The sequence below is a fragment of the Thunnus thynnus genome, chromosome 16 (assembly GCF_963924715.1).
Source record: "Thunnus thynnus chromosome 16, fThuThy2.1, whole genome shotgun sequence".
Classification (NCBI taxonomy): Eukaryota; Metazoa; Chordata; class Actinopteri; order Scombriformes; family Scombridae; genus Thunnus; species Thunnus thynnus.
Genome location: NC_089532.1, coordinates 16832859 through 16848855, shown reverse-complemented (window position 1 = coordinate 16848855; position 15997 = coordinate 16832859).

Here is a 15997-nt window from a genome sequence, read left to right as displayed (position 1 = left end):
CCCTTCCGGAGTGAAAACAGACAATCACTAAAAGATATTTACATTATTAAATATTTCTGTTGGATTATAAACAGGCTTTTAATCATAACAAACGGCCTCCAGTAAAGACTTAAATGTGGTGGAAAAACAGAATAAGAGCAAAGTGAGCAAAGCCAGAAGTTAAAGTTCAGCTTTTGCAACTGATGGGACAGACACCTGCTTTCCTCCCAATTTGTAATTAATTAGGCTACAGTAACTTCTGAAACAGACAAAAGCCTTTCAGCTGGAACAACACAGAAGCTAAATCTGTATGGAGAGAGAGAGAGAGAGGAAACAAGTGAAGGGAAATAAATGGGGTCGGGGGTCTTTTTTTTGTTATTTTTTTGTTATTTTTGTTGCTTCTCTTTCAAACCACGGGGACAAAATGGCTGAATATTTCCGTTTCTATTGAGAATAAGGACGACCGGGGGGACTAGATGAAAAAGTCTTTCTCGCAGTCAATAAGGTTGTCAAACTGGTCAGCGGTAATCAGTGCTAATGATGGGTCTGGGGTCCCTGCTTGGACAAAAGGGGCCCTGCCGCTGTTTTGTGAGGGGAAGCGACCGCGGGTCCCTCTCTAAAGAAAAGACTCCTGTGAGGGTAGTCTGGGCCACGGAAATCACAACTTCTGTGTGTTTTGTGTGTGTGTGTGTGTATGTGTGTAGGTCCATGTGTGTGTGTGTGTGTGTGTGTGTGTGTGTGTATGTGTGTGTTTTGTGTGTGTGTGTGCGCGCGCGCGCGCTACAGTGTGAGCTCATGGCTTGGCCTATTAAAAGGATTTAATTACCGGTTGATTGTATGCTGACTTGTAGTAGCCTCCTCATAGACATAGCACATTGATTATGCTTCAGTAATTTCATACATTATTTTATATGTTTAATAGGTTTTATTTCTTATCTTGTAAAGGAAACATTTGATCTTCTGCTTGTCTGGGGTGGAGTGCAGAAGTTTTCCAGGTATTTCAGTGGAGTATTTAGACAAGTTAAGGGCCTGTTAGATAAGTACTGTTAACTTGCATAAGTAGGGACTCTTTCAGCCTTGCTTGTGATGTGTGTTGAAGGGCAGACTGCAGTCTTGACTATGCGTCTTTATTGTGATTTAATCTGTCAAAATTGTTCAGTGCGCACACACTCTGATGCACAGTATAGTTTGTCAGCACACATTACAGCCCGGGGAGCTGTGTGCGTAACTTCTGTATGGCCTGCATCTCATTATATATATTATAGGCCTATGCGTTTTTCATGATAATGCCTCAGACTAGTTAAATACTGTATTCCATGCTTTATTGATCACACAATATTTACTAGACTGCTATTATGTGTTATTAACCTATAATTATAGTAATAATAATAATTGTATTGCATTGCCAACATTTTAAAGAAATTGCTTTGGTGCAGCTCTATGAAATCAAAAAAAGAAGAAGAATTGGAAAAAAAGGTTAAATTAAAATGATTAATATTAAATTAAAAATCACATAATAACAATAAAACGAGTAACATCTAGTGTTGGTGCATAGTTATATTGTTGTCCTGGAAAGTGTTCAAACAGCGAGGGGTCCTACATGCAGACTCCTCTTGCCAGAGGAATTTAAAATGTAGTAATGTGATATAATATCTACAATATTCTACAGATAGAAGAAAAACAGATAGGAGATGCTGTAGAAATGGTCCAGTTGTCTCGAGTCGCTGTATCAAACTGTGACTGGACGCAAAAACGTTTGAATCGCTGCTTCTTTCAGTCACATTAACAGACGCAGAAAAAAACGAGCCTCCTGATGAGCTGAATAGTGTTCAGATTTTTCCTCAAACTGAGTGAGATGAACACTTTGAGGTGTCAACTCTCTGTAGTCTGTTGATGTTCGGTACCAGGTTGTTTTTGCAAGAACTCCAATCAATCCTGTTGTGTCACGAATTCACTATTTTCCACCGATTTAAGACGCGATGTCGTTTTGATCGAGAGGACACAAACTTAAAGGCCCCCCCAGCTTTAAGGATCCTCTGCTTGGAGAAGCTGCTTCATCTTGAACTCTTGCTTGTTTTATATCTGCCAGGGAAAAAAAAAATCTAATGGCATCATGACAGATTCACTCCGGCAAAAAAAAGTGTTGCACGCAGAACTATTTCTACTGATGAACTAAATCAGCACCTGCAGGCTGTCAGGCGTGTTAAACACCTTCATGATGACTAATGTCAAAGCGACAGTTTTGATAAACGCACCAGTACTTTACCTGAAAGAACCGCAGACACGCACCTTCTCTTGATAATCTCCACTATGGAGCAAATCTACAGTAAAATCATATTTTTCTGTATGTTGTTGTTTATTTTATGTTGTTTTTATACTATTTTATACTATGTGATCATGGAAATACGGCTGCATTTAATCATCATCATCATCATCGTCATCATCATCATAACACTACCATTACTACTACTAACAATAATAATATTACTAATAACAATAATAATAGGAAAATTCTTTCCCTTATTTATTGTCTTAGACATGTTTCTTGACACAAAGTGACATTTTGTTACATGTCAGTCGGGCTGTCACATTTTCCCTCTCTACACGCCTCCTGAAGTGATGGAGGTCACTCAGCAGGGGAAACTTGTCCTTTTCAGCAGGGCTTTTGTCCTCCGCTCTGCTCGTTTTTCAAGCAGACCACTTTCCATCTTGTCCGCACTCCAACAACTTTTCTTTTTTTTTCTCCAAACCACCATTGCTTGTTGTTTGGCTACAAGGTTAAACCACAACTCACTGAGTTATCTTTTTTTTTTTTCAAATTTCGCCATCAAAATATTTTGTTCCGAGGACCCAAAGAAATCAGCAGTTTCTTTTCTGTATCAGTTCATTGTGCAAAAGTCCCTGAATGTACTATATATCAAAAATATGCAACCCCCGCCAGTGTTTCCCAACCTTGGATAACTATTTTGAGGCTTTTGTGTGTGTACCTCGCCACCTTATTGTAACCTGGCCGATGTTTTCCCCTCCATCAGAGAGTTTTTCCTTTCAAAAAAAACCCTAAAACTATCTCATTTCTGGTGTGTAGCTGCTTTCACAGTGTCGCCATCATGTTGAGCTGAAAATGGGAAAAAAATACGTGTTAGTGACGACCCCTGGTGGTGATTTCTCACATAACTCACAGAATATGAGCGACCCCACAAGTTTATACAGCACCTGCTAGGCTTTCAAACTATTTCAATCCAGAACAAATAAGATAAAGTTGTATATTAAATGTAGGATATTATACTCCCCATATTTTTCCATTGGACTAGACGAAACTTTCACCAAACATATTGAGAATTAAACGATAGACTTGATATGACTTTGTTGACAGATTCATAGATTGTAAGGTTTGTCCCATTGTCTCAGCTGCTTGTGAAGAGCTCACTGGTGCTCTAGACTATAGAAGACCAAAACAAAAAAAAAACAAAAAAAACAAAACAAAACAACACACAGCTTAATTGGATTCATAGAACTATAGCTAATAATTTGAGTTTTTGGTGTTTTGCACCACAAACTCCAATTATGTATTGATTTGGGTCTCTATTGACTGTTACAGCACAACAGCTACTCCTCCTTTAGTCCTTAAAAATGAAATAATAATAATAATGATGATAGTAATAATACAATAATTTTATTTGATAATGTAAATCAATAGTAAGTAAAATAATATTACATACATACATATACACAGTATATGCACAAACATAAGTACATGCATTATAAAACAAAACTAAAACTCTATAAATTAGGGTTTTCACTTCGCCTTTTTCATTAAATTGTTAAGTTATACTTTCTGTACATTTTTTTAATCTTCCCACAATACGGTCTAACTCTAAACAATATTTCACTTTACTTTAACTTAACTGAAATGTTCTGCCTGAAACAGTCACATTTAAAGATATTGACTCAAGAGAATATCTGAATCAGCCTTAAAAACCCCACAATGTGTGATTTCTGTGTAATTAGGATAGAATATGAATTCCTCCTCAAGACATTTAAATCCTCAAATTCTCTGAAACGATCATAGTGGCCATAGTGTCCTCTGATTTAAAGATGGACTTTGACATAATACATGGTTTGGCTTCAGTAAAAATTTGGATTTAGTCAGCTATTTTCCATAGAAGTTAAACTCGGGTTCATTTCTCCTCTGATCTGTACGAATAGATCCATTCAGCCTCCGGATCAACAGTGAAGTGTTTCAGCACCACGGACAGAGGCACAAACAATTTAGTCTCCACCAAGTCATCAATAATCTGGTTTATGTTTTATCAGATCAGTTTTTTTTATAGAAACAAACTATGTGTGGTTCTTTGACTGTGAACAATGTCGTCTACTGAACTGTGTATCAACAGGTGCCTTCACTGTTCTCATGTAAAAACTAAACTCCGATAGATTTTAAGTTATTTTGCCCCATTTTCTCTGTGGATTGATTCAGTTCAACGACCTGTATGAAGATCACATAACCATTTCAAAAACGCATAGTCAAGCCTAAAATATAGCAGACTATCATACGTGGCCAAAAGTATATGGACACCAGATTATTACCCCCATATAGTAGAGGTATGACTGGACATCCAAAGCCACGTGCTTGTGGATCCTGGCTGCAGGGATTTGTCCACGGATGTTGGGTTTTGAGGCCCGGCTCGATCCAGTTCATCCCAAAGCTGTTGGATGGGGTTGAGGCCAGTCCAGTTTTTCCACAACAACCTGCAACTATTTGTTTTTTCGACCCTTATGTTTTGTTATTCTGGTTATTGACATATTGAAACCAGAAAGGGCCTTCAATAAGCTGTTGTATTAAGATTTCCTTGTATCCCTTTATTAGTTTAGATCATATAGTGTATTTTTTAAGTCATTTTGGAAGTGCATGCTATTAACAAATGATTCACAAAATCACTATTTCTTGAATTACCACCGCAGTGATTCTCTATAATGTTGTTCTCTCTCTTGATTTGATCCAACTGGGTCTCACATATAATTCAATTTCTTATATAAAGTAGGTTCACAACTGCTTCAGCTTTAAGGAAATCCCACATACTCATCGATCATATTCACCCGCTAGTTTCATATTCTTACAGGTTTTAACTTCAGGAGAGTTCTCTAACTTTAATTCTCCCCTTTAGTTCTGCTTTAAATCATCTGCTCAGGCTCCGAGTCGTGCTTCTTGTGTTTCGGCAGGCGGATCAATTATTCAATCAATACATCTCCACCTTGGCCCGTCTGCTCTGCTCACAAATTCGCTGTTTGTTAGCAGATACAATGCAGACAATGTGAGGCAATTATGTGGCCGGTGTGAGCGCGGTGAAGTCAGTCAATGCTCATATCATCAGGCTGCTCCGCTCACACAAAGCGGACTAATGCCAGCCAGGATCCTCCGCTGATTGTTCCCTGAGTCAAACAGTTATTATAGCTGTAAGTGGCCTTTGTTAACAAATATGAAAGGAAAATATGACCAGAAAACACGTTCTCTGTCCAGTCGGGGTGTAATGTGGGGAGAGAAATATCGACAGAGAACAGATGGATGGAGGGCGGTGAGTCTCAGAGCAGTAAAGTAAATTTCTTATATTACTAACTGTAATATAAAACTGAAAATATTCCACCGAAAGCAGCAGGACTCTTTCAAAATTGTATTTTATATCATAGATGCTCAGTAGCAGTAAAATGCAACGATAGTTTGACAGTGAGGCAGCATGCACAATAATAGGATCCTGAAACTGAAGCAGCTGAATGGAAGTCAGCCATCATTCATTTTATTATTTACACTTGTGCTTTTCTTCCATGAAAAAGAGTTTGTGTTTTTTAAGAACTGTTATATATTGGTGTTTTTTCATACAACAGGACTTTCAGTATCTTGGAAAATGTTCTGCAATAAAAACTATTGTCTCTTTTATCATTATTATTATTATTGTTAAGAAACTGTATTTTAAGTGTATGTATTTTAAGGATTAACCCACTGACAAAAACGAGCTGCTGGGCCCTTGTTCATCTCCCCCACCTCTGTCCCCAAGTTAGTTTATCATTGTTTAACTGCACACAAATGTATTTGAAAATATGCACTGTGTCGACTTAATATCAACTGAAATATTAAAGGTATCTGCATTTTTACAGAAGATATTTTGACATGTACACTGTAAGAAAAACACAGGTGTAAATCATGAAATTGCTGATGGCTGAATTTCCATTTAACTGCTTCAGTTTCAGGGTCCTGGTATTGTGAGTACAGCCTCACTGTCACATTGTCATAGCTTAACAAGACACTTGAATAAAACAGATTCAAGGTTAATGTTTTTAGTAACACCTGTGCTTTTCCTACTGTGACAAATCAAAATGTCTGCTGTGAAAAAGACTCATGATAAGTCAAATTTGACACAGGGCCGCTCTACAAGACAGGCCCTAAAGATTAGATTAAGAGCCACTTTACCAGTTCAGCTGGTAGTAGTGGTTAGTGGTGCATATTGCTATGTACATTTGCAAATAATCAAATTACCACAAACTAATTGCCACACAGCTAACCTGGAGCCTTTGGGGCTGCCCTGCAGGGCAGTTGCCTATTTTGTCTGGTTGGTAATCCAGCCTGTACAGATGTTGCCACAACAGTTTACTGATTTGACACACAGTTCAGCAGCTCTATGATACGTTAGCAGTTTTCAGCCATCAGATAAAGGCAGTGGAGAAAAACATGTCTGCAATGTGTTCTTCCAAGTAACATAAAAATATAAAGTCTCACAAAAACAGATTGTCAGTAAACTATAGTCTAACATGAAACTGCACTCACTGCTTTGTTATTTACAGATGACATGAAGATCAGGGTGAGTGCTTATTTACATATCTGTTTTATCTCTTTCCTCATGTTAATTATAACCTGAACATGCTAAGACAACGAATGAAAGCCGTGAATCTCTCAGGTCAGTTATTGAAGTACAGTTTTTGACCACTAGATGGAGACAGCGACCAAGGAAAGAGATTCGCTAAATAAGCCTTACTGTATTTTATCCCGATATTGGTGCTTATTGTTGTTTTTAATAATTTGCTTTGTTCTGGGCATCTTTCATTCAACATCCAAATATGTTTCTCCTGAACTAGAACACTGCAGCTACATATAGAGTCCCATTGTTTATATGGGTCTACGCCAAACAATAGATGTGGCCATGAACCAGGTAATTACGGTAACACACAACAAAAAAGCAGTTTTTCTAACCTGAAAATGAAAAAGTTCACTATTTGTGAGGTATTTTCTCTTTCCAATGTGTGGCTGTATATAAGGGTCACTTGTGTGCAAAATTTTCTCAGAAAATTCCTACTGATTTTTTTTTTTTTTCCTTTTACAAGAAACCCCAGAAACATGTCATGCTTGTTTTTATTGTATTTGTCACTATCCACCTTTCTTACACAGCTAAGCCATTTAACTCACACTTTTTCATTTGATTTCATTTATTTATGTGTTATGACAATGCACATTAATTAACATTTCCGTAAATGTGCCAGTGTTAGCCAGCTGGCTAACTTTCAGCTACAGTCCTTTGGCGAGATGTTCTGAAACCAATGAAGTGAACGAGTGAAAACTTACAAACAGAAGACAACAAAGATGCCTTAAAGACAACAGCAGCAAAATAATCATTCTCAAGACGGTGCACAGACCATGCAGAGCAACAGAAACAACAATACAGCAACAATATCCACTATTTGGTAAATGTAGTCATGCAAAGAAAGACAACGAAATACAACCAAGCAGTACTGATTATAACCATTTTATGACACATGTTGGCATGCAGAGCAAAAATAAGCAGTAAGACCTAAATAAAATATGATTATCATAATGTTAATCTTGATAAAAGTGTTAAAAGATCTAGTTACACGTTAGTAAAAAAGATAATATCACACACAACACATAAGCCATGCAGAGCTGTAAGACACATCTGTAGAAGATTGTTAATAAAATAGTAGATACACTATACTTTGTCTACCTAAGCCATGCTTATGTATTTATGAAAACTATGCTGTTTTACCCAGTTGTTATTTGTTTATTTGAAGAAGAAAAAAAGACCATTCACAGTCTTCCATTGTATCAGTGTGTCATGAGTCTGTAATTGTAGTACTACTGTTTGGCCACAAGATGGTGCACAAGACCTATGATAGAGAGGAAATGGACTTCTCTTCTGTTTTATTGTACAAGTACATAAAAAACATTTACAACAGAAGCCTTACAGAGTGAGCAAAATCTTTAATGACTGATTTTATTTAAAAAGAAAAAAAAAAAAAAGTTCCACAGAAAGGACGTAGTATACATGTCTACAACTCTAACCTGGTGTTTTTTAAACTTAAAATTCAGGCTTCCATTTAGGCTCCACTTAATGAGAGATTGGTCAACACAGAGTAAGAATAACAACTGTGAGAAAAGCTGTTTAAATATAGCGTTTGACCTTCCGTGTATACAAACAAACTCCAGGTACACTACAAGTAAGTTTGGACCTGAGTGTAAATGAGAGTACAGCATTACTCAGTGCAGGGTGTGAACGTACATGTGTAAGAAAGTGTTGAGGCAGGGCAAGGGCACCAGTTGGGATTTTTAAGGGTCTATATTTAAACTCTCTGGTCTCTAGTTTCTGCAGCTGTCGCCAAGTTTAAGTTCAGCACCTTGAGCCTTTCTCAGTCATGCTCTCGGGTCACGGTTATAAACCTGCCAAACTCTGAGACACAGAGAAGGAAGCAGAGACTCCCGCCTGCCCTTCAGGTGAATCTCTTGAAGCTTCAGAGAGTTGAAATTGTAGCTGGAGTGCAGTGAAATGAGTTGATATCTTCAAGTCCCAACAACTCCTGTTCAATAATAAGATACTTTGTTTCCTTCTCTGAGTTCCAGCCTGTGACTTACTGTAAATTTGTACTGTAGTCACCTCTGAATGTCACAATACCTGTTTAATTATTACCCCATACATGTATTATCTATAGTGCATCATCACAATATTACTGCACTTCTTCTTAAATGTCTGTCTCCCATTTTTATCATTTAAAATAACATTATGAAGGATTCAACAAGGAGTCGAAACTATTTGTTTTTTCATCGGTTTGTTTTTATCCTGCGTATTTATTTATTGTAGAATTGAATAATTATTATTATTTTCAAGAAGCTCTCAAGCAGCCTTGTTTGTCTTTTATTGTAACTGTTTATGAGTCTTAGAACTATATACAAGATTAAGTATACAACACAGCTTTTCTATGAGAAACTCATAACAACATCGTCATATCTTATTCATCCCAGTTTTTGGTTCGAATCTGCCTCCTTGCAGTAAATGCTTTGTGCAAATGTTGTACAGATGAGTGAAAAAAACATCATCAGTTATAGTTTTCAGCTCCAACTCTGTAACAGTCCAAGAGCTCGATAACATCCACAAACAGGTCAGAAAGGAAGGAGTTTGTTTGTAGAAAAGAACAAGTTGGCTGTGATTATGTCCAGCACTGATTTAAAACAGAGAGGTGATAATCAGGATACGTATTTACTTTTTCATAACAGGCTGCAAAAAAGCTTATCATTACTAATAAAAACAAATGCAAGTGAATTAATTACTTCATTGAAAGCTTCTGTTTCTGTAAAAGTCAAATGACTCCAACTACAATCTAATGATTTGCATCTTATGTCTAGTTAAGATTTCTGCTAAAACATTTGAATTCTTTATGAAAGCAACACAAAATGAACACACTGTGTGAGAAAAAAGAACTACAAAGTGTTTACGGAATAGTTATTCTCACTTGATGATTACATGTTGGAATTAATTAATAATGTCTCAACCAGTTACATTGCTCAATCATTACTTTTTCGGGGGTTTGTATCTCCAGACTAATGTGTTTGCATAATTATTTAAAACTTGCGCAGATGTTCCATTGTAAACATGAAATATCTTGTTAAATATTCCAGTAAAATCAACAACAAAAACAATGGTGTCTTTTTGATTGTGCTGACTGTTAAATCTTCTCTACAAGACATGATGAGAGAGCTTCATCTTTGATGTGTGAGCAGATTTACATAAATGTTTCCCAGCTGCTCTGAATACAGCTTTATTTGAGACATTTCAATTATATTGGTGGAGTGAAAAAAACAACCTTCTTTGTGCACAACCATAGCTGATAAACATGTTTCCCCACTTATGACAAAGATCCTACTAATTTAGCCCCCTGCAGCCTGTACTTTATACGTAGTAAGATATGCATTCAGGTTATGTGAATAGACAGGCTTGTGATGCATTCACAGATACAGTAGATAGATAGACACTGCGTCTGCTGAAGTAGCGCCTACTGTCCAGTGGCAGCTCTGTGCCTAATAACAGAGCTTAGCTGGCATTCCAGAGCCGGTGGCACGTTGGTGTAGCGGTAACTCAGAGAGAGCCTGGTAATTACCACTGGCCGCTGACACCATGCCGCAAATGCACCAGTCAGCAGTGATAGGACCAGTGGAGCATTCCCCCCCCACAACCCCCCCTCCCTCTGCCAGGATGACCATGGTGATCAGCCATGGCACACGAGTGGTGAGAGGGAGGAAAATGCTCTCACCAAACAGCATAATTCCCTGACTCTTTTTCTCTCTATTACTGCATCATTCATAAATAGCCTATGTGGGTGGTGTGGAAAGCAAGTTTGATTCCCCCCCCTCCCCATTTTCTTGTCTTGGTTGTTGAACATCTAAAGACTTTCTCTGCCCCCATCTTGGATACACTCGACTGGACCGTGAGCGCTGGATGAGGAGTCATGAAGGCTTTCTCTCAGGAGAGGCCCGTCGGAAAACATACTGCAGGGCCGGAATGGGAAGTTTATTTTGCTTGGTGCATGCATATCTGTGGGATGTGGGGCTCTCTAGCGCAGAGGGCTGCAGGAGCACTCCGGTTTCTGCACAGAAGAGTTCATCGCAGCAGCTCTCTTACCTCCTCCTCCCCCTCCTCCTCCACTCCTTCACTGTCTGTGCATTTTAATAACTCCTAATTCCTCACTCATGCTTATTTTATTCCTCATCTTTTCTCCTTCTATTCTGTATGCATCTCCCCTTCTACCTTTACCAGTATTCAGATCCTTTACTTAAGTAGAAGTATCAATACAGCAATGTGAAAATACTCAATTACATGTAAAAATCCTGCTTAAGCAAAAGTACACACGTATAGCAGCAAAATGTAGTTTAAGTATTAAATTAAAAGAAACTCATTTCATCCCTCTGACTGATATATTATCATATATGACATCATTAGATTATTAATACTGAAGCATCAGTGTATAAGCAGCATGTTACTGTTGTAGCTGCTGGAGGTGGAGCTAGTTTCAACTGCTTTATATACAGTTATATAGTTTAGTCCAGTGGTTCCCAACCTAAGGATCGGCCCCTCCAAAGGGTCCCTAGATAAATCTGAGGGGTCGTGAGATGATTAATGGGGGAGGAAAGAAGAAGAAAAAAAAAGTTCTGATACACAAATCTGTTTTTACTTTTGGGCTTTTTCTCTAATCTTTGATTTTTGGTGAAGTATTGGATCATTTGAACATTTATTGAAATGAAACCATGGCAGAAGTTTAGTGGAAAAAATCACTATTTGGTGGAGCTGTTAACAACTCATAGACATCTGAAATGTGACCCCGACGACACACTGATTTTTGTAAGACGTCAAAAGCCAAAAAATGTGTATTAAATCTTCATCTGGGAAAGTAACTAAAGCTGTCAGATAAATGTAGTGGAGTAGAAAGTACAATATTTCCCTCTGAAATGTAGTTGAGTGGATGTATAAAGCAGCATCAAATGAAAATACTCCAGTAAAGTACAAATACCTCCAAATTGTACTTGAGTAAATGTACTTATTTACTTTGCACCACTGCTCTTCACCTCCCTCCCTGTTCTTCTATCATCTGCAGGCTAAAATAGGTCCAGCAGCTTTTCTCTGGGCCTTTTGTCCCTGCTCAGGGAGACGTTTGGCACACAGAGGATCGTGTTACAACTTTCATTTCCTGAATGTTTTTCTTTTTTTTTTTTTTTCCTGCGTGGAACCAAGACGGGTATTTTAGCCTGCTCTGCAGTACGGAGATGAAGGGCGAGGGGGGAGGGGGAGGTGGGGGGGAGCAGCTCAGCTCTGGCAGCTCAGATTCGGGGTGCTGTCACTCCAAACCTCGGCAAACAAATAAAGTACAAACTGCACATGGCTGCAGGGTTCTGGTGGAGGGTGGCTGTGGTGTGGTTTGGGGCACAGCGGGTGTGTGGATCATGTAGGGGGTTCTCGGTTACTTGAGCTATTTGTGAGCCCCAGGATTGGTGAGGTGATGCCCCTCGGGAGTGTGAGGTAGATTTCATTATCCCATATCCTATACCAGTTCCTCTTGTTGTGTCTGCCACCCCGGCCCCTCTCAGAAAGCCCCTTGAGCCAGAAACAGTGATGCGTCTGTTTGGACCAGTGGATCTGTCTAGAGGGTGGATATAAAAGCAGAACAACAAGCAGTAAAGTGGTAACAGTCTACAGAATGATCAATTATTCATTTTACTGAGAAATCATGCCTATAATATGACATTAAAGCCAGTCATTATGACTCTGGTCATGGCTGGCTTCTTTAGAAGAACCATGAGGGCTGATTTATGTTCACTCTGTCTATGGTAACAGCCAAGTTTCTGGATACAGTAGAGTAGATGTTAGTCTAAGGATGAAAGAGTAAATATAAGTTAGTGTCTTTTTTTGTGAAGTTGTATGTTATGGTTTTAAGTCAGTAAACTTAAGATAAATGTGGGGATTATTCTATATTTTTCATATTGTCAACAAATCTTATGAAAAGACCAAAACAACAATGAATTGATCCCACTATGAGCCACACTGTTGTGCTGGATGACATGTTCCCTCATTAGTTTATTTTGAGTTAATCCCACATACACACTCCCGCTGCTGTGCTATACATGCTCGCTAGCGTTTATTAATCCGCCGCCGAAAATAGTCCCCAACAAATACACTATTTACCTCTGTGTGAGTAAAGTTTGCAAACAGTGCCCAGATATTTTAGGATGTTACTGAGGCTTTTATTTAAATTAAACTATATTTTTGTGACCCTTATTTATTTATTTTTTACAGATGTACATTTTCAATAGGAACCAATGGGATTGAGTCTGAGAGACCACAGAAACGTGTTGTTGGTTTTGTCTTTTTTATGGGATTTGTTGACATTAAGGAAAATATAATAACATCAGACTTTTCCTTTAAGTTAGTTTTTACTGATGAACTTCACTACATCCATTAGAGATTAAAAATGTTGCCACCCTTACCTGAAAATCATGGAGCCATTTGTAATAAATGTTTAGTCATCCATGAAAAAAAGTAAACTGGCTTTATTTTATTCCTGATGTCCATTTCTTCCATTTACATTGAAAACTCTCTAGTGTGAAATGCATCCTCTAAGCTTTTTAAAGATTGCAAAATTGAGATTAAACAATCACCATTTTCCTAAAATATAAATAACCAACATTTTAAAAGAACTTCACCTTAAATTTCTCCTGTATTGAATATTTACACCTTTTTATTTCCACTCAAGTATGATAATAAACTAATAATACTCCTATTTATAGCTTCTACTGCCACCTACTTTAAAATCTCTCCCGCTTTGTTCACTTTTTCCCATAGGAAGAAATATTTAAAGTCAAATTACAGTCAACAGTGTGATCATCTGTTTTAATTTGGCTTCAAAAGGCTGAAACTAACGTCAACAAAATCCATAAAGTCCTCCCCAAAGTGTTCCAAAAAAACATCCCAGACTGAAGTCACTTTCCTGATCAAAAAACATGAGACTAATGCCACTATCACCTTTCTCTCCGAGCTCCAAAAATATATGGATATCTGATTCTCAGCAATCAGAGCTGGGTTTTGTCTCTGGAAGGGTTTGTTATATGAGCCTGTGCCTCCTGGGCATATTTCTTTTATACAAGTCCTCTTTCGTAGACATTACACGCACGTCGTATCTTGTCCTCTGTCTTCTCCTCTTGTAGTATATTAGAATCCCCCCCCTCCTCCTCCTCCTTTCATCAGGTAATGTATATGATGCTGTCCTTCATTTGACACACAACATGCTATTTAACACCCTAATAGTTTAGGATCATCTGCAGAGTTTCCTCCTCCTCCTGTCTGAACTCTGGGTCATGCATCACTCAGCCGACTGGGAGAAAGAGATAAATATTTCTTTCAGCTCTGTCACATAGGAGCTTCCTGTCGGACGAAAAGGCTTCCTACTCTTGTGAGTGGAAGCGGTGTTTGGCTCCTACATCAGTATAATTAACTTTTTTTCCCAGATCTCTCTGATCTCTATAGTCTCATGTCATAGAAATACAACAGACGCCCGCCGTCCATCTAGAAAATGTTGTGTGAGTTTTTCTTTAATCAGATTTATGTCCTCACTCTCAAGTCTGGTACACGTGAATATGCGCGCGAGCACACACACACACACACACACACACACACACACACACACACACACACACACACACACACACACGGCCTGCATCTGCCTCTGGCCAGGCAGGAACATTGTCAGATCCATGCATCATTGGTAAGAAAATCTCTCTACCTCCCCCCCTTCCCTCCTTCTCCCACTCCACCACCACCGCCTCCCCCCTCCCTCCCTCCCTCGCCCCTCTGAGGCAGACCTGAAAAGATCCTTTTGTCCCTCATCACCCGCCTGCCCCTCTCTCCTCCTCCCTCCCTCCCTCCCCCCCCCGAAGCCTCCCCGACACACACCCCTCACACACACAGCCTGTGGTTATGGATACCTGGAACTGTCTCACACCCGGCTCCCATGTGGGGTAAAGCTACCTGCAGGCACCAGACCATGGAGAGGCAATTCACCGAAAGTCCCTCAGCTTTGGATTTTTTAGTCTTTATAGGAGATGTAGATGCCAGAGAAAACATTAACCCAGCTTTGGCGGACGGCGCAGGCTCATGCGGGCTACTCTCCATGTTTATTTGCACACGTCAGGGCCCTTCCTGCTGTTGATTTAGAGCCACTGCCACTTAGGCCTATGACAAATGAAATGCCCTTTTGATGACTCGGACTCTGTTTGCCATCAGCAGCTGTTGTTACTGGCACACGGGAGAACTCGGGGGCTGACGTTACCTCCAAGCTTTTGTCATATATAGGCTATGGGAGCAGCAGGCCTCCCACTTGCACTTGTTGCGCACGGGGTGATGAGAAAGACACACTGACACAGGCTGATGCAGCAGATAGATTTATGAATGCAGACTTTCTCGCTGTCGGAAGCGAGGGATTCGAGCATGATTAAAAGCACTGTCAGAGTTTCCGTACAGGATTGATTTTAGTCTCTTGCACATCCTGAAGGTGACTCTGATGGTCTCCCTCTGTCATGTGGCACAGAGCCTGTTTAATCCTTGCTGTGTCTCTACTGTGCAGGACATGCTGTCATTAGATTAACAGGTATGAGGAGTCACTTTGGTGGCTTTGTGATCACCTGTTTGTTAATTTGTGAATATTTGCTCTCTGCTGACCTCTGCTGAGGGCCACATACTGTGGGATACTTTGAGTTGTTGACTATTATATTATGCATTTTATTGAAATGTACTCATGTGATACCATTGTAGTCTTTGTCTTTTCAATAAATTAGATTAGTTTGGATTAATATGGAGGGTTACAACACAAACTGCTCTGTTGGAAAAACATCCCTTGATGCTTTTAGTTTGCTCATACTGGTCATATAATCTACATTGTCACAGCTGTGTCAGGAGAGGCTTTAGGGCAAAGTAAAAATATAATAATAATATAAATATAATATAATTTATTAAAAAACTTTTATGCCAGGAGTCATTTTGTAATATACTGTACATTTATCACATTTTTCTGTTGGTTTTTTGATATTAAACCCATATATCAGAGCTTCTGCAATGGTGGAAAGTACATTTACACAAGTACTGCACTTAAGCACTATTATGAGGTACTTTACTCGAGTATTTCCATTTGCTACTTTACACTC